The sequence below is a fragment of the Podarcis muralis genome, chromosome 5, assembly GCF_964188315.1.
Source record: "Podarcis muralis chromosome 5, rPodMur119.hap1.1, whole genome shotgun sequence".
NCBI classification, from domain to species: Eukaryota; Metazoa; Chordata; class Lepidosauria; order Squamata; family Lacertidae; genus Podarcis; species Podarcis muralis.
In genome coordinates, this window is record NC_135659.1 from 51,280,384 (window position 1) to 51,305,414 (window position 25,031).

Genomic DNA, 25,031 nt, shown 5'->3' on the forward strand with positions numbered 1-25,031 from the left:
AGGGCAACTAATGGATCTGCTACCAAGAGGAGACATAATCAGCGCCTGCACAGCCTGTTGCATAACAAACCAGGGTCCCATTTCCTGTCCCCTGGAACCGTTAAAACCTCATAAACCACCAGGTCCCAGTTGGCAAGGAAGAACTGTTTCCTGCAGGTGTCCAGGGACCATGAATCACACCTTGTCAGTGATCTGGGCATGAGCAGACAAAACAAATGCTGCTGAAGGCAGGCATCTCTTAACAGTCTTGCCCATGTGCATCTCCCCTGTTCCTGGGGTTTGCAATCTGACCAGTGAGGGGTTAAAACGGGTGTTAATCAGACACTTTGCAAGAAGCTTTGAAAACTCGCCCAAATATTATAAAAAATGCCTTTAATCATCTAATAGCCCAACGGGGTAGGTGATGGATGGGCTGATCTCCCTTGCCTGAACAGATGAGCCTGAGGATGTGGGCTTATGTTGAGGGGGGAGAGCAGACGACACTTTTCCTTCCTCCCCCCACCAAAGCAGTTAGAAATATGAGGTCACCCAGCGAGAGATGATAACACATTAAGGGCTCTTGAGAGATTAGCCTGTCAGCCTCGTTAGGAACAGGCGACTGGGGGCTGACTGCATAATTAGAGGCTGGAGAAGCCATAACTCACAGTGGTTTGGACAGCACGAAAGGGCCACATCCGCAATAGTCCTCTCTGCTTTGAAAAGTCACCTCAATAGGAGTATGGAATGCTTTCCCACATGGTGGCCTGAAAATCAGTGAGGTACAGTATACTCCCAATTGCAACCCTTAAATTCAGCAAGTGTTACATCTGATCTAGACTTGTAAACGTGAACAGCATACAGCTGCTCCATTATTGCCAAGAGGAAAATAAGACATAGAACAAGACATTTAAGAATTGTACAAATGGTGTGGCTTGTAATTAGGGAGTAGGAAACTTCCCCAATTCCCAATGCAGAAATAAACCGGTTTTATAATCTGCAATTTTTTCCTGGATGCCCACTAGATATCTCAAAATAATTCAGTAGGCATAGATTAGTTTTGGAACTGGGGCCCTTCTGCTAGGTTCAGTCAGTGTGTTGTGGTAAAAAGGCTATTCTGAAATCTGTTTTGATAATTATGCATTTTAATGGCATTCCTACAATTAATCAAATTACCATCCAATTTAAATTACAATCCAATTTTAGCACAAACATTATGGGAGAAATTCATCATCACACTTTTCCAATCATTCCATCAGCACAAGCATTTCAGTTTGCCCAATGAAACAATTTCCCCTCTCCTCTCCCTGTGCTGTTCTGGGGGTTCTCCCAACACACATTTAGTCAATTTAGGTTGCGGGGCATGCAGAGGGAGGAGAGGAGAGAAAGTTCCATTGCACTAGCAGAACTCCTTGCACTGGCTCCCGCTAACCCACCTTTATAATTGAATCCAGCCTTTGTCTTTCAATGGTAGGCAAATTTACTGCAGAATGTCTGTTCTGGTACCTTCAGAATTCTAATTACTAGACCTCATTTTGATTGCAAAGATGGGTACAAAATTTAGCAATCCTAGCATACTGTTGTTGTATGGCTTAATCGCCTACAGATTGAGCCTTCCATAAAGACGTTGCATTTATTTGGGAATTATCATGTGTTTGATCTCTGGCATTTTGTTTGATACCCAAGTATTTGTGCTGCACAATGGAAGAATGAGGAGCAAGCTAAAGAAGTACACTCTTTGCTTCTCAAAGTGTAAGGCTGAAAGGTTGTACAATGGCACACTGGGCTTCCTTTTCTGTATGCTTCCTATACATTCCAGCATTCAACAGGAATGTGCCAGGAAGCTCGCATGCTGATGTACCGCTCAGCTTCATAGAGCCATACTATCTATTTGCTGTTAACTGTGCCATGCAGATTGGTACCATAGTAAGGGACAGTCCATTCAAATTCTGCAGGAACACTGACCATACTGCCCTCCCCAGGAATCATGTACTTACTTTCAGTCTGGTTGTATGCAAATCTAGACAGCTATGTGATTATGAGGGCTGATCTTGCTCACGACTACACGATTATGAGGGCTGATCTTGCTCACTGATATGACATCAGTTCACATAAACCTGTATCACAAATATGCAATTTAAAGTACATCTACAGGTTTATTTTGAGGATACAATATCCTTGAGCTTCTTGGAAGAAGCATGAGTCAAAAATATGCAAAGGAGAGGAAAGAGACAAGAGAGCTAGGGTTACCACTGCCTGTAGCAATAACCAATTGCTAAGGGAAAACAAATTGCAGTTCAGGTGGGTGTTCGTCACACACTCTTGATTCTATAGTAATAAAGCCACAACTGCTATGTTCATCCAACCACCATGAGCATGTGGTTAAACCCAGGACTATATAAATTGATCCACTGATTGATTTGCATCCTTTGTATACCACCCAATTAACAATGTCCTATGGGAAGTTAACAATAAAAACTAAAAACCATAAAAATTAAGTGGAATAAAGCCTGCCATGGTATTAAAATAAATAAGTAAATCCAGCAACAATAAAACTTACACTCACACAACTGAGGTAAAGCCACTTAAGGTCTTAAAGCAGGAAAATAAAAAGGTTGCCATCTGCTACTAGGAAGACCATAACATAGGCCCCAGGTGAGTCTCTCTGGGGAGAGCATTTGGGTGTCACCAATAAAAATGCCATTTCTCTGACAGCCACCCACCATACCTCATTTGGCACCCTGAGAAGAACTCCTAAAGGTCCTAGGGTCAGTGTAAGTAAGTGTCAGAGGAGTTGATCTTTAGGGAACCTGGCAGCAAGACATTTTGAGCTTTGAACATTAAAAATAGCACTTTGAATTTGACCCACTCCTCACATGGGAATAGTTGGGCGAAAGGATCCGTGCCACAAGACTTGCACGACCCAGGCATTCTGACCCTCTATAATAACAAAGGTGACTGCCATGATTGTAACAACTACCATAGTATCTCCTTGCTGAGTACTGTAGAGAAAGCCTTGCCCACATAGTTCTCAACAGATTACAGTTACTCGCTGACAGGGCCTATTCCAAGTCATAATGCATCTTTAGAGTTTAGGTCAGCAGTTGACATTATTTTCTCACTGAGCCAGTAGAAATACCAAGAGCAGAGATGCCCCCTGTATATCACCTTCATAGACCTGACAATGGTCTTTGACCTTGTCAGCCAAAAAGGACCCTTAACACTGCTCAACAAGATAGGATGCCCCCCTAAGCTCCACAAGATGATTGTGTCCTTCCACGAGAACATGCACAGCACCGTCCAGTATGAAGGTTCATCCTTGGACGCCTTCGCTATAAATAGCCGTGTGAAACAGGACCGTGTTCTTGCTCCAACACTCTTTGGCATATTCTTTTCACTGTTGCTCTCCTATGCCTTCAGCTCGACTGAAGGTGGTGCATACTTCCATTCAAGGATTGACAGGGGTCTGTTCAAGACAAAAGTGTGGAAGGTTCTTATCTGAGAGATGGTGTCTGCAGATGACACAGCCTTGACACCACTCTACAGAGACTTATCAACTGTTTTGCAAAAGGCTGCACCTAGCTTGGCGTCACCATCAGCCTGACAAAGACCAACATCCTGGGTCAGGATGTTGCAAGCACTCCACACATCAGCACTGGTGACCACACGCTTGAGATGGTAAACTATTTTGTCTACCTGGGATCTACCATAACCAGCAACCTTTCCATTGACACTGAGCTGGACAAGCGTATTGGCAAGGCAGCTGGGGCAATGGCTCACCTCTCCAAAAGGGTATGGGAAAATGTGACGCTAACAACTAATAGCAAGATGAAGGTCTACCAGGCTTGAGCATTGAGCACACTGCTTTATGGAAGTGAGTTGTAGGCAACTGACACCCGACAGTAGCAATGCCTCAATGCCTTCCAGGACTGAGTCTCAAACAAATATGTTTTCCCCCAAGCCCACATTCCCAGCATGTTCACACTTCTGTTTCAGTAATGTCTATGCTGGCTTGATCATGTCCAAAGAATGGAAGATGGCAGGATCCCCAAGGACATCCTCTAAAGGGAGCTGGCTTCAGGCACTAGGCCTGTTGCCAGACCAACTCTGTGTTACAAAGATGTCTGAAAATGAGATATGAAGGTTAACAACATTAACCCCACCGTATGGGAATCCCTTGCAGATGATCAAAGTGCCTAGAGTCAGCTAGCTCATGCATCCACAGCAGCGACCAGAGGAGGAATGACTACTGGGAGGAGCACAGATAAAAGAAACACCATGATGCACCTGGAGCAGCAAAACCAGATGCCTTCATCTGTCCTACCTGCAATAAAACGTGTCTCTCCTGCATTGGTCTCTACAGCCACAGCAGGCACTGTAACTCTCCAAAGGTTTGACTTTACAACAAAAGGTGCACTCTTCCATTGTGTCACAAGACAGACAGATACAAACAACAAATACATATGATCAGAAAGGCCAGTCCCAGTTAACAATCTAACTATCTCATTTTGGACTAGCCGAAGTTTCTAGACTGTTTTCAAAGACAACTACCTGTAAATGCATTGCAGTAATCCACTCTAGGGTCAGGCATGGGCCTTGGCCTGCAAGCTATATCAAGCCTGCCAAGCGTGTTAGTCTAGCATCCTATTCTCACAGTGCTAACCAGATGCCTATGGAAAGTCCACAAGCATGACTCAATTCTCCCCTCTTGCCTGACCTTTACTTCATAACTCCATATGAACATGTAGTTGATACCTGCTCTATATGGAGTCCATGACTCTTGAATTGTTTTCAGCTAATTATCCTCTCTCATGCAATCTCTGAAGCTGTCATCAGACTAACAGGCAACTCCCCCATCACCTAGTAATTATCCTACAACCTCTCCATCCTCAGCCCCTTTTGCTGGATGGATAAAGAAATCCCTATCCCATTTCTCATCCCCCCCACCCCGAGGAATCAATAGACCCACTGAAGAGATGATGACCTTGTGGATTCTTTGGCTGGAGCAGGATTATGAATTCTGGGGGGAGAAGTGACCTTTTCCAAATGTCACATGTCATTGGATTTTATATCAAATGTGGACAGCATGTTATGGGTATGCAGATTTTTCTGCCAATAGGTAGGTGTGAGAATGCATGTGCTTGAAATGGTGAATGCGGGCATCCATGTGATAAGAAATGAAAATCAGATGGCCTTACAGCATAGACCAGCACTACACTGCATATATATCTATCTTGCTTTAAAGCATATTGCTTCTAGAGTAAAAGCCGATAAAATTTATCTGGCTTTTTCTTTTGAGTGTATGTGTGCAAGTTATCCACATACTCAGAAAGTTCTAAAGACTTTCATCTCCAAAATGCCTTGTAATGAAGGCTTGGGAATTAAAGTGCTCTCTCTATAAGTTAACATAGACAGACCCTCAGATATCTTGAGATAGCAAGTTAAAGGCCTTTGTAGTTCACACATCTATAGCAGCCAAATACTTCTTGGAATATATTTCCCCATACAATGTAGCATAATGTTTAAAGGTATTTTCATACTTCTGAATGCTACCTCTGAGTTTGTCTGTGTTTTTCTGTGTTTTAATTATAGTCCTGGTCATAGGAGTCAACTCATAGGGGCCGAGGCGTCTTCAGCCCCCCATAAAATATTTGAGGGGGCTGGGCTCCCTCAAAGTTGATGGGCATTGCCATTCAAATAGTGTGCGCGCACTGTGTCATGTGATCAGTTGTGTGGGGCGGGGCTTACTTGCCCCTTCATATTTTACTCAAGTTGGCACCCCTGCTCCTGGTGTTGGCTCAAGAGTTTCTTCCTTCAAGTGTACATATTTAAGGAACCATGCATAAAATACACACACAGTATGCAGACTGCACACACTCCTGAACGTTCAAGAGATTGTATTTGAATTGGGTAACATTTGGTGGGCACAGTTTGGCTCTCAGGAGAGTCAGAAAGGACCCACACTCATAAGCAAATATCCATAAGTACAAGTAATGTAAAGGGATGAGGACATCAAAATACCCATAAATTTATGCCTGGTTCCTTCAGTGTGCGGCACAATTGTCCGACTGGAATAACAATGTTGGGACACAATTGAGGGACAAAGCAAAGAAGAAGCGACAAGCTGTGTTTGTTTATCCAGTTTCCCCTCCTAGCAAGAATGCCCTGACACAGTGTCCTGCAGTGCTATGGCTGCAACCCCAACCAGCTAAATTTATCCCAGCTGCAGTTGTGTTTACAAAGCTTGTCCTGTTTACATTGTTGCCCCATCCTGTTCTAATCTCATCCAATGGCATTTTACAAGCTATGCACTGTGCTCCATTTCCTTGCCTACCCTGCCTGTGATGTGGCAGGGACAAACGTGATCACACTGAGGTGTGATGAGGAAGCCTTCTTATCTAGGATGGAAGGAGCAGAGTGGTATTGTCATGCCTGTTCAAGTGTGTTCTCGTGAACTCCATATCCACTGTTTTCTGTTTACAGAATGGACACCTCCTGCAGTATTAATTAAGTGATCTTCCTGTTCATTCTAATTCATTTACACCCAAATATAAAAGAATGTATCCTATGAAGAATACTAATCACTAAGTTTGGAAAAGTCTTGTTTTGTTTTTAAAGGTTTTGTGGACTTCATTTCCATCCCAGATACTCCCACTTGGCCTTGGTCTCAGAAGACTGGGGGCAAGCTGGCTGGAAGAGAAGAATTAGAAGGCTAGAGAAGTATTTTGGCTGAGGACAAAAAGGATCCTAGAAGCAGAAAAAGAACCAATCGAGGAAGAGAAGAACAACGTCAAACAATTCCATGGCAGCTCCAATACGTCTCTAGAATTGCCTTCAAGTTCAGACTGTAACTCTACCATCAACCACACCTCTGGGACCACCTTTGATGCCTCAGACACACAAGAAAAACGCAAGACATCCATAAGACTGTGACTGGGAAAATATAAAAGGGACCCTTTATTATCACTTGCCAAAACACAGGAACCTAGAAGGGATCTGACAGGTGTGAAAGGCAACATACTTCGACTAAGATGGTACAACTCTATACAGCACATGATGGGCCTACAGCATTAGTAAGAGATAGGAAGGACACTGGCATAATTGAGCTAACAACTGGGGCATAGTTATGGATTCTATGACAGTTATTAACACAAAAGGGTGGCTGTGTGTCTGATGCAAAAATAACAAAGGAGTCCTATATAAGCACCTTAACTAACAAATTTAATATTTAAAGCACTTTTGTGTCCTAGAGACCACTGTCAGGTTTCTGAACTGATATCTGCAATTGGCAGCTGTGTGTGTAAAAACATGGGTGGAGGGGGGGAATAGTAAAAGGTGGGGTCATACTATCAAGGTAGTCCAGGTAGTCAAAGGGTACAATCTTGGGCTCAGGAAGCCTCCTAAACTAGAGGTGGGGAACCTATCATCCTCCAGATACTGTTGGACTACAGTTTCCATCATCCCTCACCGTTGGCCATGCTGGCTGCAAATGATGGGAATTGGGAGTCCAACACCTTACATTAATCTCATCTTCAACATGGCACCTGGTTCATATATCATTAATTTTAGCCATACATGGTCAGATGATCTGATTCCTGCTCTCCCTGGTGCAGACCTAGAACCACACACGTTTGTATGATCAGGTGCCTGATGTGGCCTTACATTTGGAAAGGACATGGCACGAAGTGGCTCTATAAGGCCTCAACGGTCTCAAAGGGAGACACAAAGTGTATGTACTTCTTGCTCAGACATACAGCTCTTCATCTCCGGAAGAGGATCCTTTAGTCAGGAAGTCGCGGCCCTGATTACTTTGTCTTCCCCATTTAAGAACATCCCTAACTGCTCCTTGGATGGCTCAATTAGCAAAGTGAATATATTATATAAAGTCTAAAAGATTAAACTATCACAGGCAGCCCATAATTTCATGAAGAAGTCAGGGGAGCATATCCCTCTTATTAACTCTATAACAAATGTGATGAAAATGTTCAAATAGAATGTTAATGCAATGTTACGTGTAATTTTCCCAGGCGATCTCCTGCTGAAATATTTCTTTATTAATAGTAATTGAGGGTATAAATTATGAATGAGGCGATTTTCTCCTTTCACCAGAAAAGACGTCCTAATGGCAATAATTCTTTCTAATCATTTTTGGAGAGTGGGGAGAGGTGGAGCAAAAGGAAGGGCTTAAAAAAAAAGCCCTCTAGGAGAACACAAAATGCAAGAAGAAGGTAAAAAAAAAAACACAGAGTATTATCACCATGAAGAAGGAATACTTTGTACTTACACTAAGCATCTGTGTATATGAAGCACACATACTGGAGTAAATTGAAGGTTCAGTCTGGTCAGGAGAACCAGGTTAAAACACTCACTGAGTGACAAAACTTGATGGGTAGCCTTGTGTCTAATCTATTTCATATAGCTATTGTGAGGACCTGAGCTTTCCATAGTAGGTTCAGAACCAGGCCCCGAGTGAAGTCAGGCAGGGATATTTTAGTGACAAGAGGCAGAAAATCAGACCTCTCAGCTGGAGCAAGTAGTATTGCCCTGTCCCTATTAAAGCTTCTAAGTCAGTCTTGTTCCCTAGTTTAAAACAACAAAACTAGTCTGTGATAAGCCTCCTTTGCCTTGTTCAACCTTGCCTTTACCTTGCCACCACTATCCCAATTTGGCAGATCTTACCTGCTAAGATATAAACTGAAATAATTAGATCTATATGATTAAAATGGCTGATATATACAAGATCCTACAGCCAATAGTTAACACTCTTTGACCTCCCTAACCCAATTTGCTAGCCTCTAAACCTCCCATGCCCGTTCACTTACTTCCTTCCCCAAGCCCTAGATAGGGTTTTTTTTACCAGATTTTTCCTTCCTTGCTATCTTTCTTGCCTCAGGCCTCCAACTCCCACACCAACTCTTCCCTTTGAACTGACAGAAGGGTAAAGTGAATAGGGCAGATGTATTAACCCTGGTGAATATGTTTCACTCTGCAGTTATGTTTTTTATTGTATGCTCTCTTCTGTCCATCCATTAGGGATTTCCTAATAATATGGTTTGAAAAATTCCTATGAACTTTTGCTTTCCCACACGCTAAGTACGCCTGTTATTCTCTGAGAGAGAATTTTCTTAAAATGCAGCATCGGTGGTATTTAACCCCCTGGAAATTGTCCAAGATGTTCAAAAATGTCCCAAATAACTGCTGGAGGTGTAAAGAAAAGCCAGGTACTCTATTCCATATGTGGTGGCAGTGTAAAGAAATCAAGGTGTTTTGGGAGGACATCCACATGGAATTGGAAAAAATGTTTAAAATATCTTTTAATAGAAACCAGAAGCTTTCCTTTTGCGAATCACAGATTCGGATATTCCAAAAAAGGCTAAAGAGATCTTCTTATATGCTATGGTTGCAGCAAGAGTTCTCATTGTAGCAAATTGGAAAAGCGATAAAGTCCCGTCAAGATTAGAATGGATTCAAAAATTGGCTGAATATGTGGAATTAGACAGCATGTCAGAAAAGATAAAAAACAAAAAAACAAAAAAACAAAACAGGTATTTATCTCAAAATGGAAAGTTTTTAAAATATATTTGAAAAATAATAATAGTAGTCCTAAGGTCATATGCAGCGTTCGAATAATTTCAGTAGCAGTGTTAAGAATGTGGTAAAACCTATGAATGGATCAAGGGATATTGAATTTGAACAAACTAGTTATGTAATGGCAGTGAACAAATAATACAGAATCTGTAATAAGGAATACACGGGAAGTCTGGTCGATAGAAAAAGACCACTTTTATTTTATGTTTTGAAGGTTATTAGTTGATGTATTAATTCTCTTCTTTTTTCTTTGGTGGTGATGGAAATTTATTTTCTTTTTCTGTATGGTGTGTTAATGTGAATGGTAACAATAAAATCAAAAAAGAAAAGAAAAGAAAAGGACTGGAGTAAATTTATACAATATATGAAAGAACATTGTAAACATTTGAGAACGTTTGAAGATTTGATTTAAAATATTTTGTAATTATAATTTTTGAAACTGATTTACAAATACTAAAGTACTTTTTTTAAAGTATAATAAGAAGGTAAATAGGGTGATAAAGAAATGCTAAGAGGATTGTGATTGCTTAAGAAAGCCAGGGAGTGGGAGGAGTCGATGCTCGGTATGAGCAAAGTTGTATGTGATTATATGATTTGATATGAATGTGACAAAGGGAAAATATGAAAACTTAATAAAATTATATATATATATGAAGAGAATTAGAGACTGGATAAGCTTGTTGAGTTTATTTCACAGAACATGAAACACAGTTCTTGTGCTACATAGCACAACTGATCTTGACATGGAGATGATTTTCTTGCTCTTGTTTAGGCAGGATACGGTCTAATGTTTGCTTGCAACATTTCCCTATAGAGATATAATTTCACACCATCATGTGTGGCCAAAAGATCTGTTTTGCAGAATGTACACAGACAGGATGAGAACTGTGATTGACTTTGCCTTTCCAATGCATACACCAAGAGTAGACTTGGTGAAATCCACACTGTGGGAAAGACCAGCTGCTTGCTCATGAGTAGCCCAGCCAGAAGTCAGTCCAGATAGGGATTCATGTGGGGCTGATGAGAGGCCGGAAGATTCCAGAGTCCTCACCTCTGAGGATGTCATGGAAAGGGAGGGAATGAAGATAAAGAAACTAGTGAGGGTGAGGGTAAACTGGATTATCTACTCCTGCCACACACCTCTGATGAGCCGGGCTTCTCTGACTTAATGGAAAAACAGAGAAAGGAGCATAAATTGTGCTCCTTAAGGAAGCAAAAAGCAGCTACCGTGAGTTCTGAGGAATCTGGGACAAGGGATGGGTGAATCTGTCATTTTCAGCTTCGCCAGATAATACGGAGTTCAGTTCTCCACATCTTCGCATGAACTTGCAGGAGTTGTGTTTTTTTTAAGTTCTTTTAAGAATTTGTCTTCAAATCACAGAACTATAGAGTTCAAAGTGACTCTAAGGGTCACCTAGACCAACCCCTTGCAATATTGGCATTTTAGTGTGTATTTCTTCTAATATACACATTTTGTATACAATTTCCCATCATATAATGCATTTCTCTATGTTATTTTCACCAATATGTGCATTTTTATGTACACATTCTCCTGATATACTCTTTTTTATGCACAATATTTGCCCTGCACCACACAATTCAGAGCAAGGCAAATTTAGAAGGATAGTTGTGTCTTGGTTTGTGTTATTTCTTCAGAAAATGTGAATTAGGTTTGTTTTGTAATAAAATGTGAAATAAACAGACACAGACACACCCATTCTTATTCAGGATGCTAAGAAAGGCAACAGAAATACATATGCTTGTCACAGGTGATGATTTACATGCAGTTTTCCTATGTCTAAATGTATGAAATCATCCACCTGTCAAGGGGTCCTTTGACTAAATGATACATATTATTGAACTGAAAATACTTGACACAGTAATATCCTCCTTGCAAATAATACAAATAAGATTAAATTCCAATGTATTCCTCCCTCACTGTATTTCCTTTTAAAGGTTTACCGGCAGGGCACTGTTACCACAGTACAGGCCTGAGGAACATAAAACAGATTTTTCAAGGAGCCCTAGGTTGAATTAGGGCTGGGCAATATCAGGTTTTCAACATCACAATGTATCATGTAAAACCATCACCACTCCCAGTGTCTGGTGTGGAGAGGGGAACAAGAAGCATAGGCCCTGGCCCCACAGGGTGCTCGGGTGAAACTGCCTCACTCCCAACACTGCTAGCACCTGGCAGGGAGGAAGGAGGCAACAGGGAAAGAAAGGTAAGGTGCCAGGCGGCAGGCAAGCCCCACCCGCGACATACCGCTAGGTGAAGGCGTCATTGCAATCTGGCCCTCAAACTGGTCCTGGATGATGTATTAATATATCGTCCAGGCCTAGTTAGAATATATGCACATTAACAAAAAGGGGTGAGATGAGGTAGGAAACAGGCCTAGACTAAGCTTGTCCTGGCTCCCCTCATCAAATGAAAGACTCAGACTCTTGGCTCAGGAAATTCCAAAACTTAACTGATGAAATCACCACTCAGTCTCAGCATCAACTCTTAAGTTACACAGTTCTCATCTCAAGGGAGAAGACTGAGTATGCAAGTGAACGCTCCTATAGGGTTTGTGTGCACGCGCTGGGTCTTTTCACAAGGGTGCACATGGGACCATTTTCTGCAGTAGCTCCCTAATTGTAGAATGCTCTCCCCAGGGAGGCTTGCCTGGCGCCTTCATTACATATCTTTAGACCCTAGGCAAAAATGTATCTCTATAACAAGGCCTTTAGTTGATTAACATTCTATGGCTTTTTAAACAGGTTTGTGGGAAGGGGTTATTGATTTGTTTTTGGTTTTTTTATATATTTTGGATTCTCATTTTGTATTTTTATGTTGTGAACCGACTTGGGCTCTTGAGATGAAGGGCAGTATACAAATTGAATAAATAATAGTAATATTATTTGGGAACTTAAAGTGAGCTCCTGATTGGTGCTGGCAGCGAGTCCCAACGGCAAAGGAACAATCAGCTGATTGGAAGCACTAGGACTTCCCCATTGGGAACTTTCCAAGCACATATTCCCAGCATGTTTGCACTCCTGTCTCAGCAACGTCTATGCTGGCTTGGTCATATCCACAGAATGGAAGATGGCAGGATCCCCAAGGACATGCTCTTTGGGGAGCTGGCTTCTCTATGGGGAGCAGGCCCATTGGCAGACCAACTCTGTGTTACAAAGATGTCTGCAAACGTGACATGACGGCTGGCAACATTAACCCCACTATGTGGTAATCCCTTGCAGACAACCACAGCACCTGGAGACAATCAATCATCTTGCGTATCCACAGCAAAGACTAGAGGAGGAATGACCACTGCAAGGAGTGCAGAAAGAAGAAACACCATGGTACACCTGCAACAGCACAACCGGATGCCTTCATCTGCCCCAGCTGCAACAAAACATGTCTCTCCCATATTGGTCTCTAAGGTCAAAGCAGGTGCTGTAACGATCCAACAGTTTGACTTCACCTCTCTTTCATTGTCTCCCAAGACAGAAAGGAGCCAGCCAACCAGAGCAGTCAATGGGACTCTCATCAGTGTTGATAAACTGATTGGCCCTGACAATGTGCCTTCAAATGAGCTTTCTGCAAGCCCCACTTTGTCTGTTTGCAGCCTGTTTGCAGATCTGCAGAGAAAAAGTGTCTGTTTGCAGGAGTTGTCGGAATCCAAACCACCCCACAAACAAACTTCAAAGCAACTCACTGTAACTACTAATCAGCTGGTTTGGGGTTACCGAAAACTGCTTTGAAGTTGTCCCTTGGTGCCCTAATAACATCAGGTGATCAACACGTGGGTGGCTCAACCCACCTGTCAAAGTTGTTCTGTGGGAGAAGTAATTATCGAGATCACCAGCTGGATCCAGTTCCTCACCCTCTGTGAGAAACAACAATCCTAACAATCTACTTAACTTACGCCGGATGTGTGTGTGTGTGGTTTGGCTCAGCTTAGGCAGAACAGCAGAATCCCATGAAAGAATGGGAAACACCACAGCTGTCACAATTATTATTTAGTGTTTTTACTCTCTCATATCCAACCCACATGACATGAAACAGAATTAGTGCTGCAATTGAAAACAACAGTAAGCAAGGAGGAACTAGCATCCAGGGCACTTGAATTCCACAATCAGCAAAACAGTGGTAACTCGGGTTAAGAACTTAATTTGTTCCGGAGGTCCGTTCTTAACCTGAAACTGTTCTTAACCTGAGGTACCACTTTAGCTAATGGGGCCTCCCACTGCCACTGTGCCGCTGCCACACTATTTCTGTTCTCATCCTAAAGCGAAGTTCTTAACCCGAGGTACTATTTCTGGGTTAGCGGAGTTTGTAACCTGAAGCATCTGTAAACTGAAGTGTCTGTAACCCGAGGTACCACTGTATTCTGCTTGGGAGTTGCTTGGGTTCCCTCTCCTGATAACCAAGATGAAACTACTATCCTCTTAGCTAAATCACTTTCACAAAACTGAGAGAATCAGATAAGACGTCCTTACTTCTTGCAGAGTGAGAGGCGCAAAATTCTAGAATACTAGAACTGCTGCATTCACTGGGAGGATAAAGGGGGTGAGAAGTACTGGAAGCCAAGAGTCAGGTTCTAGTGGCTTTGAATAGGACAGGGGCAGAGCATCAGGACTCTTAGGACTGGGATGAAGCCTGGTGGGCTGGAGAAGAGGTTGCTTAGAAGTGAGGGAACACCTGCGTCCTTCAGTCCCGCTCACCTGATTGAATTTGCAGTCCATTGCTCGCTTCTCTCGCAGCTGCAAGGCACGATCGCCCGGCCGCCAACCCCATGCTCTCCCCGTCAGAAAAGGGGCTAATTCAGTTATCCCAGTGGCATTAGCTGCTGTGAAGGATAGCCCGCCAGCGCAGCCCATGTGCCTGACATAATATTAAAGACCTCGCTGCCCTTGCTCGGGGCAGATTAAGCTCTACTCATTGCTTTAATGCCGGGCTCCCCACAAGATGCTGCCCCTTAACTCTATTACCCCCTGCTTGGAGCTGCCTGACCCATTGTTACCACTCCCTCTGATAATTCACCTCTCTGGTAACTTTGCCTTCTTGACCTCCTCCTGGAGCAGCAGAATGAGGCTAGAATGATCATACGTTCTACAGCATAGGCAGAGCCATACTTCTCTCTGTCTACTTCTAAGTCAGTCTTCCTATATCCCAGTTTCTACCCCATATTGCCATGGAAAAAGCCCATTGCAACTAATATCTCCCTATACTCAAAGGGCTCCTAGACATAGTCACATGCCTGGCAAAACAGCATACACAGCCTCCCTTAAATAAAACATGACACAGTTTGCATGGTACTGCTGGCAAAGGGAGACCAGGGGTGCCATTGAGCTCGCTGGTCAGGAATGAATGAAAGACAAGGAGGAACTAAGCAGACAGGGTGGCTCTGATAAGTACCCTGGACCATGTGTCCTGTCATTCACTGACACAGCTTCACTCCAACAAACCAGGTCCTTTAAATTCCATCAACTGCATCTGTGGGACTAGGCTTAGTGCAGTTGCCATCAAGTTTCAGCTTTTTTCAGATAAATGTCAGTGCGACTCTCTGAGCTATCCTAGGTTCTGGAGAGCAGCTACAGATATAGGTGCGTGATACCTTTCTGCTCTGCTTCCCAATAATCCTGCTTCCTGATACATTGGTGATTCATTACATGCAACTCTCTTCCAACTCCTGCTCACTTTCACCTCTTCAGGTTGAATATATTCAACAGTGTTATGACAATTGTTCCCTCAGCTCATGCATCTGGTTCAGCTTGCCTGATGGAACAATCTTCCATCTCCTCCCCTGGCATGATGTTCTGCGGGTTCTCCCAACTCCTGAGCCAACTGGAAGGGGAGAAGGGAGAAAGTAGGATTCCACTTCTGGTATCCCACAGGCTTTCCACCCTAGCCAAATGCTAGGGCCAAATGCTACCCAGATCCACTCGGCCTATATTCCCAAAATACCAATTTGTGCAACATGGACCACAATCTTATTAATGCTAATTAATACAAGTATGACAGAAGTGCAGCACTTTCAAAGCATAAAAACAACCCAAAACTGCATATAAGCCATGTGGACTTTCTCCAAGGGACAGAATAGGAAGACACCTGAATACTCCAGCACTACCATTGTACTCATAGCAATTCTTCATATTAGAGTCATTACTCATCTACGTATGTTAATGATCTAAGGAGTAAGCAGACTTCAATTCCATCATCCAGAGCCAAGTGCAAAAGACATACATTTAGGATTGAATAATTCTGACCCCTTAAATTTGATTTTGAATACAGACCTGACCTGATACCATAGCCCTTCTACACACAAATAACACTCCTAATTACCCTAAGCTTTCTTCATTTCAGCAGTATAATTCAGAGTGGAGGGGGTAAATTATGTTGCTGTTGTTGTTACACTATTTGAAGTCAGATATCCTTATCTATCTTCTGCAAATCACCTAGAGATCTACCAGTAGATCCAGATCTACCTTCACCTCTGCAAGGGCTATCCAGTAGAAGGTGGCTCTTCAAAACAGAAACAAAGACTGAAGGAAGGCAAGAGGAGTAGAAGGCATGTTGTGCTGCTTCATTGATTTTTGTCAGAGCCATGCATACTGGAGAATGGAGAACACCTGAAAGTCTGTGCAGAGGAAAATGGCAGTGTTGGCTGGGAATGCAAGCTGGGCATGTTGTTTTCCTTTCCTCCACTACCTGTCAAAATGAGGAGGGCTGGCCATACGGTATGCTGCCGCTGAGCTTTGGAACTTCTTGTGAGGGGGAAATGGAAGGTATATCTCCCCAGCGGTAAATGGCCTCATAAAAGTGACAGAAAGACGTTCATATAGACGCTTGTTAAATTTTTATTACTAATCACCTCCAAAGTCAGCTGCTATATTTAACTTGAGCAGGGAGGGGGAGAGGGTACTAAGGAAGCAAAATGAGAATCAACCATGAGAAAAGTTGGGCCAACTATAACCCAGGAACACAAAAGTTATAATACACCGGTGTCATTCTCTGAGCTTGGCAGGATAAGCTAAGCCCAAACAGCATCATTCTTGGAACGATATACCACAAAACAACCTTAAACATGCCAGTCCCTGAGGGATCAGTTATCAGTTATCTATGAATGATATTATCAGATTGTTTTGGAAGTGTGCCTTTCTTGGTAATGTCACCCTAGTTTACATAATGCCTTCAGGCCCATCCCACTCTACCCCCAAAATCTCTTTTTTGCCAAAAGTGTGGATGCTGCTCTTCCCATTTATCCATCTTGGAGGCACATATATATCTCCGAAAGGCTTCCCGGCTCCTCATATATCTGTCTAATTAATATTATTCCTAGCCCAGCATAGTCTTTTTCCCCTTAATGAGCAAAGTGCTGCTGACTTTATTACAGGTTTCCTCCTCACTTATTACTTTAAATCATATTCAGGAAAGAGCTTACGGAGGCAGATGCTATCTCCTGGCCTACATGCCACCCCAGTCAGCACCTTCATCCAAGCATGGCTGGGGCCACTCGGTGAGAAGGATGAGACAGGGGGAGGGGAATAGAGCAGAAGACATTCCCAGGGCTCACAGCTGTCAGGGGGCTCTGAACCAAAATGAAAGGTCAAGAGGTCACTGCTGTGTTGTCTGGCCAAAGCAAAACAGTATGTTCAATGAACACTAATTAGAGATGGCCCAATATGGCTGCCTCAGCAGGACTTGTTTAGGTCACAGGGTGTTGAGAGAAGGGAATCTGTAGCAGGTGCAAACAGAAGCAAGTTTACCACCTAGTGGAACATTGCTGCAACTTGTATCTCTTTTTTTTAAAAAAAAAACCCAACGCCTGTAGGTGTAGACCTCAATAAGCATGGTTTGCAATGTGAGCTCACTGTAGGCACACAGACACAAAATATATACACCACACATCTTAGCCCAAATCATTCCCACTACTCGACAGAAACTTGGAATCATTAGCATGGCAATTCAACACCATGTTCTCCTACTTACTGAGCAGTATGTTGACTGGTGTAAAATAATAACCCTGGCTTTTGCCAGGGACAGGCACTTACTCCTTCATCCCTGCTGAACTGATTCTTCACCAAGCATTTGCAGAGCAAAATAATTGTAGCCCAGAGTGGCAGAGTTGGAAAACAGAACTCCATAGCATAACATCCATGGCAATGGAGTGTGTGGAGAAGCAGCTGCTAGATTGATTGTTTGTTTGCTTGCTGCAAGTAGCTCAACTGGTAATCAGCTTGGGGGGTGGGGGGTCCTGAAGGTGAGTTACAATGGGCATGATAAAAGGCTGCAGGCTTCCAGATGCCTCCTGATGCTTGTCAGTCTTAGAGGAAGTCATGGAAATGAGGTAGAGGTAAATCTTGAAGAAGGCAGAGGCTGCCTCTTGAAAGGATAAAGCAATGGGAGGGTAGAGTGGGTTCTCTACTCCCTCACTTGATGTGTAGGGCTTCTCTCATCAGATGGGAAGACAAGAGAAAAAGGGGTAGCAAGCAAGGAGCAGCTGTCAAAAAAGCTGAAGGGTCTGGGACGCCCAGTCTGTGACATAGTGTTTCTTTACCTTTGGTTCTTCCAGTGCCATGCCCCTGCCCTTGAAAGAGTTAACCCTCCCAGGAATCTGGGTGGCGAGGTGAAAGGGTTATGTGTGTTGTGCTTGGACCCTCTGGTTGTAATGCAATTTCTCAGCTCTCACATCTATATTTATTCAGTTTTGTCAACACTCCACACCACCACCACCCTTGCACAGCAGTTATTGATCAGTCTAATGGAAGAGATCCGATTGCACACGCGCTGGCGTGCCTATGCATAGCCTCTCCCACTCCAGGCCAGCCAATCAATGCTGTGGTGTCCCTGAAAATTTGCCATAATCCAATTTGAAGATATGCTATTGTTTAATAAAAGCTGCACTTTTTCCTTCCTCTTAAAAGCACGTGTTTGGGTCCTCCCAGGCCAGCTGCAAAACCTGTCACCACTACAGCTGCACTCTCCCCCCTTAGAAACATGAGCAAAACAAGCCCAAGAGAGAAGCTCCTGATATAACGAATGTGATAGGTATGGCCAGGCAAACCCACAGTTCTAGTTGAACTGAGAGCTACTCAATTTCACATCATATACACAAGAACAGCCCTGCTGGGCCAAACATTTACCCAGACTAAAACACTGAGCAGGAGTCATTTAATGAACCTCATCAGCAGAAGCGCTGTCTAAGGACTTCTGCTTGCACTTTAGAGCTTTCTCTCATCTCCCCACAGTGTGCCCCCCAAGAAATTGATAGGAGGGTCAGAAGAACCCCCAGTACAGCATATGGGGGGAGGGAGGGAAGATTGTTTAATCTAGCAAGAAGATATACTTGTGCAGACAGAACATTTGTAATAGCGTGATACTGAATTCCACCCTCTGTCTCCAGGTTTGGCCAGTACGGGAGAAACATAAGTGGATAACAGGATGGGGCTTCAACGGGTCAGCTAAACCAGGTGAGGGTAGCCGATTGGTGTCAGATCCTTAGTGAGTTAGGGACTTCCCCCGCATGTGAAAACAGGCTCCAGTGGATTGAGTGGATCCACCAGTCAAGAAGGTGATTTCTGCACGTGCTATGGAGGGAAGTGAGGTGCAGATGGGGTTCATCAACCTGGGAAGGTAGCCCATCTAGGAGAAGGAAAATTCTGATCCTAAACCTCTGCTGCCTTGCAGGATATCTTCAGGAGAAGCAAAAGCTAGTAAGTAAATCCTAAACAAATCTGGAATGGAGTCGGTAAGACAGTTGGATGGCACCTTGTACACATCTTTCCAGCAACTCCTGCAATCAAAAAGGTGCCAAACATATTGCTCTGCTTTCCTTTGGACCACATCAGCAAGGCCATGAGGAGGGTTGTCGTCTGGGCTGCCCAGGACCTCCATATACACTGCCCAGGCTTGTGCCCTGGGGAGGTCACTTCGGTGTTGCTAACACAGCGGCTTGACTTCACTCCTGGAGGCACACTCCATTGTCTCTCAGGGTAAATGGATGCCAACAACACACTGTTTGCTATCTCCATTGGCAGAGTGAGATAGAAAATATCATTTCCAAGCAACACACGGAAGTGTCTACAGCTGTTCTCTACTGACTTTCTCAAAACTAGTTATTTACCTTATTTTGTCTTGCTTTAGGCATCTTTCATCACTGACTAGCTAATCAATGTGAAATACTTCCCTGTGATTCTAGCGTAAGACTAAAGTCTTGCTGTCCCAAACAACAGGGGGGAAGCTGTGAAAAACGGCTATCATTGACTGGTCAGTCAACCATTTCTGGCAGCAGGACCTATAGCAAAAAAGAAAAAGAACACTTTTCTCTATTTGTCTCAGAGGCTGTACAGCAAGGAATAGGTGTGTGCTTAGATTTATTACTTTGCTTAGACTATGGTTAATGTACAAAAACAGAAATGTACTGAGGAAAATATAAAGGGAATTCATTGGACTGGACTATAAAGAAGATGGAAGGGATTCAACATTGACTTCTATTAAGAGAATCAAGAATTGCAAAATACATTACAACTTTAAAGGTGCTGACCTTTAAAGCCCTAAACGGCCTTGGTCCAGTATACCCGAAGAAACGTCTCCACCCCTATCGTTCTACCTGGACACCGAGGTCCAGCACTGAGGGCCTTCTGGCGGTTCCCTCACTGCAAGAAGCCAAGTTACAGGGGACCAGGCAGAGGGCCTTCTCAGTAGTGGCACCCGCTCTGTGGAACACCCTCCCACCAGATGTCAAAGAGAACAACAACTACCAGACTTTTAGAAGACATTTGAAGGCAGCCCTGTTTAGGGAAGCTTTTAATGTTTGATGCATTACTGTATTTTAATATTTTGTTGGAAGCTGCCCAGAGTGGCTGGGGAAGCCCAGCCAGATGGGTGGGGTATAAATATTATCATCATCATCATCATCATCAGAGAGGAAACAAACCACTCTATCTTTCATAAGCTTGCATTTGAACTTCTCTAAAAAGCCAACCTTTGATCTTGGACCAGATGTGGTGGTATAAAGATATGCAGCAAGGTCAAAGATTATGGAGACTGATTTAAGTAAGAATGGAACCCAGAGATCTGCAAAGGGCCAAATTATGCATTATACTGCAACCATATTGTAATGGACCCTGAGAAAATGGTGATTCATATAGACAAAGCTACAGAAGAGGAAATCCACCACCACTTCCACTTGCTTCCTCTTCTTCATAGGGTTGTAAAACCATGTAAACCTCTCAAATATGGATCAGGAACTCTGTGGGGGTAGAGGGGAAACAGGTGTTGGGGTGAGTTTTAGAGAGAAAGTGGTTGCGTAGAAAATAGTTAAACACACCCTTCATCTAGAAGTTATTTTCAGGCTAAAATTACACACAGTAATTGTCTCACTGAGCAATACAGTACAGATTTATCTTTCTTTTTCACATTTCTCACCTGGCACTGCAAAGTCCTAACTTTTTATCTAGACCAATGGATTTGCCCTCACAAAGATGCCTGACAAACAATTAGATGTCTAAGTTGTTACAAAGTATTGAGCCAATTTCCTTCTCAGCACCCACATTCTCGAAGTCTTTCCATCCCTACAAATAAAGAAATTCAAAAGCTTTCCTCGATGACTGGTGTAACTCTCTTTTGTGAAGAGTATTTTGTGATTCTCTGAATCAGAACTCAATGCACATTTATGCAATAGGGAACTGGGGGCGGGGACACAGAAGTAACATAAATATAGGATAAGGGACAAAATGCCAGTATTTGTTTTATTGCAAATATTTGGAATTAAAATTAAGCTGCTGACCCCATGCTGCACATGCACACTGAAACAGGCACACTTCCTTGAAGTCGTCACAGCATAGCCTTGTTTCAAGTATTGTTCATTCTGCCTGACTTCCAGCTTCAAGCATGCTGTGGCACCTGCCTTTCCATCTCATGATACAATAACAGTTCACACACATAGATATATACATGTAGACACAAAGAACCCCAGGATCCTTCTTGTCCCTTTGCATAAAGAAGCAAGAGCCACTGTAAGCTGAGGCAGCCACAACCCACTCAGGAATAGGGTCACACTGGCAGCCAGCTGAACTTGAGCCCTGTGGATCAATGGTGCTGCCCCATTCATGTCCGCCAGGGCTGAAACTCAACACCAGCGCTCAATAATTTGAGAGGAGAGAGCAGGAGAGGGGCTACTGATGACTTCTCAGCTCTTCAAAGAAAAGAGCAAATTGAAAGGCTTGTCAGGAGTCAAAACAAAGCAGGGCAGGGATGTGCTGAATGTCAGAAAGGTTACAACCAGATGCAGAGAAGAGAAGGTTGTTTATTGGGGGGGGGGGTCACATGTCTTCCCCTTTCCTTCCATTGGCACCTTGCATGTACAGTATAACATTTCTAGCATTAATCAAAAATGATATACACTGAATAATCTTCCATTATTTGAAATCACGGTGTATGTACCACATCAGTTTGAAGTGGACGCGATCCACATATGCATGTTTTTTCATATCATCCACATGACACTGTCCTTATCCAAGCCTGCACTTCCCCTCAATTAATTTGTACTTTCCCAATGGGTCGATAATCCAATAAGAGGAGGAAATCCAAAATAAAATCCCATGTTTCTCAAGTGTGGATGCACTGCAGTGCTGTTGTTGTTTTGTAAAATGAATGTGATTACATTTTGCTGGGTGCTCATCATCTAGTCATGTTCTTTCCATCATCTCAAAGAAGTGGATGAAGTGCACCTCTTTTTACTGGTTGCTGCTGAAAGCACTTACACAGTAAATGCATATATACATATACATGTATGTACAGTATGTATGTATGTATGTATGTATGTATGTATGTATGTTGTTTTGCACAGAACTGCTCTTGCAAAAAAAACCATTAAAAAAATAATAAAATTGGCCCTTGAAGTTAAAGGAGGTAGGAAAGGAAATGGGGCAACACCCATGTGCGCATTAATGCCCTGGTAAATACACAGCCACAGAACACAAACCTGATTAATTTTAAAAACTATTAAGCAATGCTTTTTATTATGTCATCTTATATCATCAGCTAACTGGTCATAATTTGACAAATAATATGGGAGGGATGGAGAATTCCAGCCCTTCCACCACCACCTCATTCCTCAAATGGAGGATCAGGTTTTCAGCTTGTTCCACCCACTACAATAACAATCTGCTGTAAATTACAGAGCTAAAATGGCCCAATTCTTATTCCCAAATTGGCCAACGGGATACTCTAAAGATGAATACAAAGGGACACACTGGATTCTTGAGCCAGTAAGTGCGGCCTCCAACAACTTCTCTACAAGCCCTGGTGGCTTAGAATGGATTCAGACATGCACTTATCGTGCCAAATCTGATCCACATGGGTTACATAACATCCCAAGTGCAGTTAACCTGCTCCTAAAAAATCTAAGTGGCAAGAACCCACCATTTTAAGCTAGTCTCTCCATCAGCTCCTGTTGGAAACGATGCAAGATTACACATTATAGCCTCTAGAGTACACTAATTCCTTCTGATACAGAGGTGCCACAATAAATAACAGTGATATTTCAAAAGGCACAGGTATTATAATGAAGAGCTATCCTTCTTCCATGAAGCTCAGTTGTGGAATTAATTATTTATAAATGATATTTAGAACTCCTAAGCCTGTAAAACACATTTTAAAAGTAGATAATATATGTTGACATTGGAGAACTAAACCACTTCAATGTGATTAAATAAAGAGGCAAATTGCATGATTCACAGCCTAGTGTCCCACAGAACTTGCAGGGCTTTCAGCACATTTCTCTTGAAAAACGCAAGTGCCCGGCTACCGTAGGTGGCCTACAGACCCTATAAACAGGTGCGTACATCCAGTGTCCAGCTTAGTGTGAAGCTGTGACTACATTCAGACAAGAGCTTTATTTCATTAGCTTTTTTTGGTTATAGTGCTAGACCTTCTGGCCCAATTCCTAACATACTTTTTGCACTGCAGTACCTGTTGCGTTTGCTCTGTCCCAGCTTCTGCCAACCTAGCAGTTTGAAAGCACACCAGTGCAAGTAGATAAATAGGTACCGCTGCAGCGGGAAGGTAAATGGCATTTCCATGTGCTCTAGCTTCCATCACAATGTTTCATTGCATCAGAAGGAGTTTAGTCATGCTGACCACATGACCCAGAAAGCTGTCTGTGGACAAATGCTGGCTCCCTTGGCCTGAAGTGAGATGAGCGCCGCACCCCAGTCACCTTTGACTGGACTTAACCATTCAGGGGTCCTTTCCCTTTCCCTTCCTGTTGCATTATGGAACTGTGGCTTTTTTATTGGTACATTGCCATGTCACACTAATTTTTAAACAGCAGGAAAGAACTGTATGCCAGGGTACTGACCCAAATTTTGTCATGTGAAATTGCAACAGAAAACTCCTGCAGTCCCACCCTACCCCGGCCCGGTTACAGGGTTGCAAATGGATTTTTTTCTGGAAACCATTAACATGGAAATCAGAGCTCAACTTCTGTTAGATTCCACTAGACTTCCAGATGTGGCTTTTACGTCATGTGAAAGAGCACATAAAATGGGGAAATGAGCAGGTAAGGGAACATCAGGAAAACAAAATAAAGCCTGCATCCCCTCCACTCAGGAATTTTCATACTGAGGCAAACTCATGGGGGTGGACTGGGAACAAGAAGAAAGGTAAACTGAGCTGTGCAGTTCTGCATTGCTCTATTTATTTTATTTAACTAAAATTATATACTAGTTGATTGGGACGCGGGTGGCGCTGTGGGTTAAAAGCCTCAGTGCTTAGGACTTGCCGACCAAAAGGTCGGCGGTTCGAATCCCCGCGGCGGGGTGCGCTCCCGTCGCTCGGTCCCAGCGCCTGCCAACCTAGCAGTTCGAAAGCACCCTCGGGTGCAAGTAGATAAATAGGGACCGCTTACTAGCGGGAAGGTAAACGGCGTTCCGTGTGCTGCGCTGGCTCGCCAGATGCAGCTTGTCATGCTGGCCACGTGACCCGGAAGTGTCTGCGGATAGCGCTGGCTCCCGGCATATAGAGTGAGATGAGCGCACAACCCTAGAGTCTGGCAAGACTGGCCCGTACGGGCAGGGGTACCTTTACCTATATACTAGTTGATTGTAGTAAAACATCTAAGTAGTATACAGGAACTATTAAAACAATCTATTCTTCTACAGTATTGTTTTTCAAACTACTTACCCTTGATGATAAATAGAAACCCTTCAGACACCTGCCTCTAAATCCCTACAATTGAGAGATTTTTGGACACCTTTGATGTTGAACCCTCAATTTATATAAGGACCAAGCCAAGAAACTTGGACCTCACTGTTACCTACGCAAACTTTGTTGTTTAGTCGTTTAGTCGTGTCCGACTCTTCGTGACCCCATGGACCAGAGCACACCAGGCACTCCTGTCTTCCACTGCCTCCCGCAGTTTGGTCAAACTCATGCTGGTAGCTTCATGAACACTGTCCTGAACACTGATAAGCCTGAA

General features: G+C 43.2%; 1 protein-coding gene across 8 annotated transcripts in view; it reads right to left on the reverse strand.

Annotated features, from left to right (window-relative positions):
• RNF220 (ring finger protein 220) overlaps positions 1–25,031 on the reverse strand; it is a 330,113-nt gene that overhangs the window by 203,779 nt on the left and 101,303 nt on the right. The window lies entirely within an intron of this gene.